The sequence below is a fragment of the Chelonia mydas genome, chromosome 5 (assembly GCF_015237465.2).
Source record: "Chelonia mydas isolate rCheMyd1 chromosome 5, rCheMyd1.pri.v2, whole genome shotgun sequence".
NCBI classification, from domain to species: Eukaryota; Metazoa; Chordata; order Testudines; family Cheloniidae; genus Chelonia; species Chelonia mydas.
Genome location: NC_051245.2, coordinates 90125098 through 90134509, shown reverse-complemented (window position 1 = coordinate 90134509; position 9412 = coordinate 90125098).

The following is a 9412-nucleotide window of genomic DNA, read 5'->3' as shown; positions in this document are numbered from 1 at the left end:
AACTCCATATGGTCTGAGGTTTGATTTTATTGTAAAAATGAAAAAAAAAAATTCACAACTGCTGTAGTACTGGTTAGATATGTACAGATTTGTGAAACTCAAGTGAGAAAAAAAATCAAATCTCATGAAAATGTGTAATTTCTAGAATTTTACAAAGGGCAAAAAATGACAGGATAAATTGGTAACTACTGTATTTGTATTAATGGAAATGATAGTACAATTAATGGCCATAATTTACCAAGAAGAGGAAATAATGATTAAACTCTGATCATGCAAATCCAGTTATGTGTGTGTGTTTGCAGCAGGGGAGGCATTGGTAAGGCCCTCAGTATCAGATATGTTAATAAAAGGTTTATATATATTTGTTAAATGCAAGACTATTGCCTTAAATCTGAAGATTCTCCATGTGCAGCATTCCCACTGGTTTCAATGGGAGTCCAATTGGGCCTGATATTTTGTATGATAAAAGATAAATAAGTGCTGAACATGTAGTGACATTTGATACCTAATGATGTATCTGATACCGAGACTAGAAGATTTTTTAAAAAAAATATGCAGAATTTGTAATGAAAAACCATGATCCAGCCGCCGGGTTTCTTTAAATATATATATATACACACATATTAAAAAAATTTCCAGAGTCTATATTTTGCAATAGAAAAGCTGTTTGAGTGATCTTACCGCTGCATTTCCATACTTTCCTCTGTTTCTGAGGGAAAAGGGCAGGTGGGGGAGGGGTGTTTTTAGGTTTCATTTATTTACTTAAATTTAACCTTTTACTTAGGATCTGTCAATAGTGGGCAAGGTTTACAAATTTACTACATTAATGTACTTACTTTGATGAAAAACCCTGATTCAGACACGTTGCTGCTCAAATCTCATTTAGATTGTAATTTACGCTGGTTAATTACCGTAGGAAACCACAGCAGCGTGAGCCCTGCTTTACACCAGTATGGGGCATCTATATTAGGGATTTGCAATACCATGACTACAGTAGTACAAGCGTTGCTAATGTAGACAGATACTAGCTTTCTAGTTTTCCTAAGGTGTTTAACAAATCTTCTTTTAAGGGTTAGAAGGTTTTCCCCTTTAAATTACTGCTAATTCTTCAATCTTTATTTCACTGAACTGGAGATGTCTCCAAATAATTATTATTTAAGCAAAGTACCAAGTTTCCGTAGTGTTCTCTGATGGGATAAGCTTTTCAGGTACAACCACTCTCTCTCTCTAAAAAAAACAAACACTGTACGCTTTTTATACATGAGCTCAGTGCCGAGACCTGTCCAAAGGAAAAACAATCTTCTTCCCATAAGCAACCTTTCATATCTTGTGTCTCCAGCAATAGGTAGACCCAGGTGCAGCAGTATGGTGCAGCCAGGGGCGTAGCTAAAATCAAAGAGCCAGGGATGTGCAAGGACACTTTGTGTCAATGCTTTCACAAGTGAAGGTAAAGAGCTTCTTTCTTCCTCAGCCTTTAGTGACTTTTCATGTCTGTGCTGCATTTGGCATAATGGAGCCTTGATCAGGGACACTAGGCTCTACTGGAATCACTCAAATACTATCAACATGCTTCAGCCCTGAAGCACACTCACACACACACACACACCCCTATCACTTCCTGTATTTCTCTTTTTCTGCTCACTCCTATCTAAAGGGAAAGAGTAGTAATAATGGCTACCACCTCCCACTATTTTCAATTAGACTGAAGCCAAACTGCCAACTCAGGCAGGCAAAATGGCCACCTCCTAGATGCTATGTTTAATGGGCTGGACAAAAAACCATGAGGAGACAGAAGTATGTGGGAAGTGGTTTCCCCTTGAAGAAGAGAAAGAGATATGGCTGAGGGAGGTGCAGGGAGGAATGAGAGAAATGAGAAGAGGAATGAGAGAAAATTGAGAGGTGCAAGGGAATAGGTGACAGCAAAGGGAACATTACTGTGAAGGGGAAAACAGGAACAATGTAAAGGCAGGTGGGCTGGGGATAGGAGACTATGGGAAAATGCGAGTGAAGAAGGAGAGAGGTTGGACTGGGAGAGAGATGGGCAGTAGAGGAGACAGGCTAACAACAATCACTGCAGGCTGTGTCAGAAATAAATCAATGGGAACACAGCATGTCCAGCTGATGAAAGAGTGATTTAAGGAAGCATGCTCTTATCTAAAACTACTATTAATTACATTTAAGCACACACGAACATAAGGAATAGGTTTAGAACATCCCAAATAATTACCTAAAATCTGAGATAGTATTGAGTAATTAGCAGCAGGTCAGTGATGGCCGGTTGCTTCGCCGCTGGGGATCAGGAAAAAATCTCTCAGGATAGCTTCAGAGAACCGCTCCAAAAGTACACTCTATTAGCTAGTCTTTTTATAACTCGTTTTTACAAAACACATAGCTCATGGTGACCCCTACTAGGTCATCACTTCCAGCTTCAATCAACTACTTATCAACAAAACAATCCTAACAATCTTGGCCATAATAGGCTTCTATCTCAAAGGTGCCCAAACTCAAGGTCTCCGTCCACTTATTTTCTCTCAGTCTCATAATTTGTTGACACTTTTCTCCCCTCCTCTCATTCTGATTAGCAGAAACTGCAAGCCTGCAGCAAGTATTTGACTTTGCTTCCAAAAGCCCTGCTTGTCCAAATTAACCCTTAACTACGTGGTGTTCTATTTTATTAATTCATGGTGGCTGACTGCACACAATATGGCTGCAATTAGCTTGATCAAATTCTGGGGTAGCATCCCCCTCAATTACATGGTAACAGGGGAAGGGGAGGTTAAGATTAGGTAAGGGAAGTTCCCCTTTACGCAGCCAGCAGTGAGGCCTGCGTTTTTGCATGTGAATTTTAGACTGAATTTTGATCCTGAAATTCTCACTGTTTGGAAACAGGCTGTAAGGACAGGCTCAAAAAAAAAAAAGCCAACAGAAGGCAAATTTAAAATAATATATATGTATTAATTTGTAAGACAATCCTGGCATTTTGGAGGACCTCACTTTTGGGGTTTTATTGTTTTTTTTAATACTAAGAAAGAGCAGTTTCTTATTTAATGAAATTGTTATACCTTAGCAGAATAATTACTGAAGTTGTCCTTTAAGAAAAGGCCCCAGGATAGCAAAGTGCTTAAACCCACGTATAACTGTGCATATGAATAGTTCCACTGAATTCAGTGGAAATACAGTCTTAGAATTACACACATGCTTAACAGCTTTGCTGGATTGGGATCTTAGAGCATCTCCACCTTAAGATCTATGGTTTGGAAAAATAAAAGAATTGAACCACATTACTTTCAGCAAAATACTCTCCAAAGCGAATCTCCAAAAATATTTTACACTCAACACCATCTATTCGTTCCATACACTGAAAATGTAATACTCCATACAGAACTATTTCAAAGCTTTATTTGCCATCATGCTCTCTGGGGAGCCTGTATAGACATGCTGCAGAAACCCCAATAGTCCACCCCAATAGTCACTTGTAAATACACTAAAGAAAGACTTGTATCATTTTTAAGAGGCAGAAAAATGTCACACTCACAGTTACACACACACACCAGATGATCCACGTGCATTCCCCTTTCAATGGGAACAGATTTCATGCCCATCAAAGCACTTCACTGTTCAAATTATTCATGTACCTCTTTAAGGAGCACATTTATTCTGAAAGAACTGTAGTGCTCAAATGATCCATGAAATCTTTAGGAAGACACTATTTATTCCTTAGGACCACCTTGCAGCTTAAATCAGCCATGCCAACCTCTGAAGAGGATCATCTCGAGGCATTTCTGTACTCAAATGGTGACTCACATTCCCAAGTAATTATGGAATAGAATGTGAATTTTTTTATAGCAGCTTTTATATTCAAGGTAGCCCAAAGAATTTTACAGTAAAATACTACTAATGCTCTGTGGGCAAATGTGGTAGCCATTATTGTTCAGCAAGATCTTTCCTACAGCTTTGGACTCAGAACTGGTTATTACTGAGAGAAAAAGTTGACAAGAATACTCCTACTCTTTTTGAAAACTGCTGGGGAAAAGTTACTATCTCCCTGCATTTTTTTTTAAAAGAAATCAACTAGAGTTTATTATTCCCCCCCCCCCCCGCCCCCGATCTAGTCCTTTGGTCTCAGGATGTCTCTGAATGGTTTCCTGGTGCTGGGAGGAACACACTCCCCTCCATTAAACTGACATCTCTTAAACAAGCACTCAAGAGACTTGACAACGGTTGCTTAACAGAGAGGAGCAACAGCCTACTGAGTATATTTGCGGCCACCTCTCAGAACTAGAGGTTGCTTAACAAGAGCGGTCTTGCACAGATTTCTCCGTACTCTTTTTGGTTCCACAATGGATTAGGGTGAAAAGGGTTACACTTCTGTCAGAGATCACATTTAGGCTTCAGTTAATTTAAATTTAGGCTCTCTCCAGGATAGGACTCTGACTAGGGATGACTTTACCATTAATGCTCTTATTAAGGTCAGAACACAGGCATTGTTTTTTGGCTAAAATTGAAAATAAGCACGAGCGGTAACATTTCTGAAAAAAAAAAACAAGGAGTCCTTGTGGCACCTTAGAGACTAAAAATTTATTTGGGCATAAGCTTTCATGGGCTAAAACCCACTTCATCAAATGCATGGAGTGGAAAATATAGTAGCAGGTATATTTATACATAGTACATGAAAAGATGGGAGTTACCTTACCAGGTGGGGGGTCAGTCTAATGAGACAATTTACTTATCAGTAGAATACCAAGGGAGGAAAAACACCTACTACTTCAACTACAAATGTTTCAAGTTCTCCATTATTTGATTTATTTATTATGCATCCCCTATGCAAGCAGTTGTAAACGTGGCACCCTCTGCTCTGAGAGATTTGGCTTTGAGAAGGCACCATATAGTACAAAGTGATTTGTAACCATCCTTTCCATGGCAGGCCTGATCTGCTGTACGCAGCCTTGGCATCACGAGTCCAGAGATTCTTCATGAAAGTATGTCTCCCACCCAGCTATGAGACTGGATACTGTAGATGTTTGTTAATTTATAAACAGTGATAAAACATTTCTTGTAAAAATCGGAGGCATTTGTATGTCATGTTAATACACCATCACAGAATGTGAAAGCCACACAGGTATGTTTTAAAACATGGGATCGCTATTGCCCTTGCTTAGACCAAAAGCCTAATTCTGAGAAGAGGGAAGTCTCTGAGATTCATAAAAAATTGATTTGTGGAGATGGATGATAGTGCCTTGCAAGAACATCTTGATCACAAAAATAATGATAAAATTGTGAGCTACAGCTCTATAATATGGACAGAGTCTGTTTGGTAAAGAACATACATGTATGTGAGTGGTATCAGAAATCTAGATAGTGGTGGGTAGAAGGCTAAGTACACATTTTTATATTGTACTGCATATTGTAATTCTATTTTTAAGAAAGAAAAATTAACAAATACATTTTTTGAAATCCGATATTGATGGGGACCATGTTCAAAATCTGGCATTTTAATTTGTTTCATTTTCAATATATTGTACTTTGTTTTAGATTGGGCTGGACAGTATATTGAAACTGAGTGAACTTCTTTAATTAAAATAAAAGTCAAACCCAGCCTCTACCAGCTACTCAATTTAAAGAGTTTTAGATTAGATGGCCTCTTCCCACCAGTTCCTCCAAAACAGGTCTTAACTGTCTATCTGGCAATTCCAATAAGGATCCCTAAGGAGATACACCTGTGTGACAGAATCAAATAGTCCCACAAAGGCTACACAAGGAAATAGAATCTACTTACCAAAAAGTAGTGGATGTTGGTCTGTTGGGAAGTCAACTGGGAGCGGGGCTGCTAGCAGCAGAGGAGATGTCATAGGCATTGTTACAACCATACAATTTAGCAGCTTTGATTTTCTTTTAACTGAAATATTCCTGCTGCTCTTCCTTACCAGAATATGTTATGGGGGGGAGGAGCTCAGGGAGGAGCAAACAGTCCACCTTGCTCCCCTTCACCAAAATAATATTTTTGGTTTTTATTATTATTTTTAAGAGAGAGACCCTCATTTACAAGGAAGCGATTATCTTTTTAGGGAAAAAAATAGCAAAGCTGGTGGGAACTGTTAGGATATAGATATTCAGGCCTGTCTGCAAAGGCCTGTACTTTAAGAATTTAGGTGTATTCTTATCACTTGGCTAGTTCTAGAGGTATAAAAGAGAGAATCAAAATCACTGTCTGCTGGGGTAAGGGCCTTCTCTTACTGTGACAGTCTGAGGCCCTGTGCTTAGGCTAAGGCCTTTGGCTAAGCAGCAGAGGCAGCCATAAGCTAGGAAGTGACCGGTCACATCCTCACATTCCAAACTAGTCACATTGAAAGAAGGTGCTATTGGGCTGTTAGGAATACAATCCTGTCCTGATAATGCCTATCACCTCCAGAGAAAGGGAAGTGCCTAGAAAATGTAAAAGGAAACAGCATCCTGTCTGGCAAGAACTCACTTATCAATACTGGGATGTGAAATCCTCACTTCTGTATTGTCTTGTCATTATAGTTCCCACTTTGCTATTGTTTGTCTGTATAATCTCTGTCTGGTTCTGTGATTGTTCCTGTCTGCTGTATAATTAATTTTGCTGGGTGTAAACTATTTAAGGTGGTGGGATATAATTGGTTACATAATCATGTTACAATCTGTTAGGATTGGTTAGTTAAATTTCAGGAAAATGATTGGTTAAGGTATAGCTAAGCAGAACTCAAGTTTTACTATATAATCTGTAGTCAATGAGGAAGTGAGTGGGCGTGGGTGGGTATGTGTGGGGGAGATGGGAATGGGGGTAAGGAAATTGGAATCATGTTTTGCTAAAGGGGGAGATGGGAACAGGGAATGGGAGTGGGGAAACTGGAATCCTGTTTGGCTAAAGGGGGAAATGGGAACAGGGACGCAGGTGTAAGGCTCTGTAGTGTCAGAGCTGGGAAGGAAGATACTAAGGAAGGAAACTGGAATCATGCTTGCTGGAAGTTCACCCCAATAAACATCTAATTGTTTGCACCTTTGGACTTCAGGTATTGTTGCTCTCTGTTCATGTGAGAAGGACCAGGGAAGTAAGTGGGTGAAGGAATAAGCCCCCTAACAGGAACTGCACCCAGAGGCAGCCAAGTGTAAAAGGAGAGAGACCTATTTTTAAAGGGCAAGTTAACATTTCCTGCTGCACATGCCCAGTTGGGTCTGCCATTGTTTCTAAAGGGCGATAGGCAAATATATAGTAAAAGTAAAACTTTCTGCCTATAGAAGGATCTCCAAGCATTTTCCTAAAGGCAATAGCTATTGCTATCTCTATTTTACAGAATGGAAAAGTGAGGCTCAAAGGTTTATTGATTTGCCCAAGTTCATCCAGTGATGGTGTCAGGAATAGATCTGCTTGCTTCTTTTTTCTTTACAATAGTGACTTCTACCTTTGTTTAAAATGCAAGCCAGCTAAAAGGGACCCTTCAGGAGACCTGTAGGATTATCATAAGGGGCCATTAGACCAATATAAAATACACAAAAATGCTACATTGAGAGCCTTTGAGGTGAATGGAGCTGGGGTCTGTATTTATGCAAATGTTCAAAGGGTCTATAGACTGTAGCGCTATTTCATTTTGGGGTTTTTGTTGTTTGTTTTTGAGCCTTGCATCTCATGCTTTCAGCACAATTTAGCACTTTGTGGGATAAGTATAATTACATCCTGTACTCTCTCAGGGTTTGTTTTTCATATAACTAATAGATTATGAACCAGCATACCCCATAAAATCAATAACATGATATTGTCCCTTATTTAGGACAATAACACTTGCTCCTACTGCATGATGAATGTATTGGTTATTAAATATTAACTGTGGTTAAAAAGTATCATCCCCAAAATGGTGTTTAAGACCATTTAAATTATCCTAAGAGGAACAGAAACTAAACATTTATGTTGCAAAGGGGGACAAAACAATTTTTCATTCTATAGTTCTTACAGTTTTAAAGCCACAGGCAGAATGGATTGTAGGAACGGGGGAGAAAGCGGTCTAAAAGTAAAGATGGATGTTAAAGGAAATATTAAATCTCCTGTTTTAACTTTTCACCTTGGGTCCTGGAAGTAGGGAGAATAAGATTAATTTATTCCTTGACTAAAATAGTTATTCCTCTGCCCCTGCTCCCTGTCACCCAATTGCCTCCTCTAGTTCTAACCCTAAGCATATTGTTCCCATTGTTTACATGGGAACAGAATGTGGCTGAATGTTAGTGTAAGTGAGAGAACCAATTTAAGCATCTCTTGCTTAAATTCCCAGTCATTGCATTGTACATTGTATTCTGGGGCAGAATTTGGCTCTAAGCCTTGGAAAAAAAGTCTACTGTATTGCCAGTCAATGTTACTCCACTCTCTAGCCTATCCCAACTGACTCAGGGAATAGCAGAGCAAAGCTTAAGACCGTTTGTAACACCCGCCTACAAGGGTGTAGGCGTAGGTAGTGCTCAGCATAGCTGTGGCTGTTCTCAGGCATATAAACACAATTCAGAGCAAGCTGATGGTAGTTCACCAAGTGAAAGTGGGTGCAAATTTAAAAACCTAAAAGATTTGCAGCAGGCTGCCATAAGGTTGCAGTAGGCTGCCATAGAATATGTCCCGAAAGTTCAACACTTAGCACCGAGTGAATAATCAGTCTGTGTTAATATTCCAGGTTGTTATACAACGAACAACATTAAAAAGTTGCCAATTTCACCTTAAAGTTTTTCCAATAGTACCTGGTCACACACAATCATTGTCCTCCTCTTACGCTATTTCCTGCCACCTCCCTATGGCATTGCCTCATCTTATAGTTCTCTTAATTTAGACCCCAATCTTGCAAACATTTAAGCATGTGAGTAACTTTACTTTAGGTACGTGTGCACTGCATTGAACTCAGCAGGACTAAACACAGGTGTAATGCTCCTGACACACATCTGCAGGATAGAATCATAGACTTTGAGGTCAGAAGGGACCATTATGATCGTCTAGTCTGACCTCCTGCAGAATGCAGGCCACAGAATCTCACCCACCCATTCTGTAACAAACCCCTAACTGGTGTCTGAGCTATTGAAGTCCTCAAATTGTGGTTTAAAGATTTCAAGGTGCAGAGAATCCTCCAGCAAGTAACCCATGCCCCACGCTGAAGAGGAAGGCAAAAAAACCCCAGGGCCTCTGCCAATCTGCCCTGGAGGAAAATTCCTTCCCCAAATATGGCGATCAGCTAAACCCTGAGCATGTGGGCAAGACTCACCAGCCAGACACCCAGGAAATAATTCTCTGTAGTAACTCAGATCCCACCCAATCTAACATCCCATCACAGGCCATTGGGCATATCTACCGCTAATCGTTGAAGATCAATTGATTGCCAAAATTAGGCTATCCCATCATAACATCCCCTCCATAAACTTATCA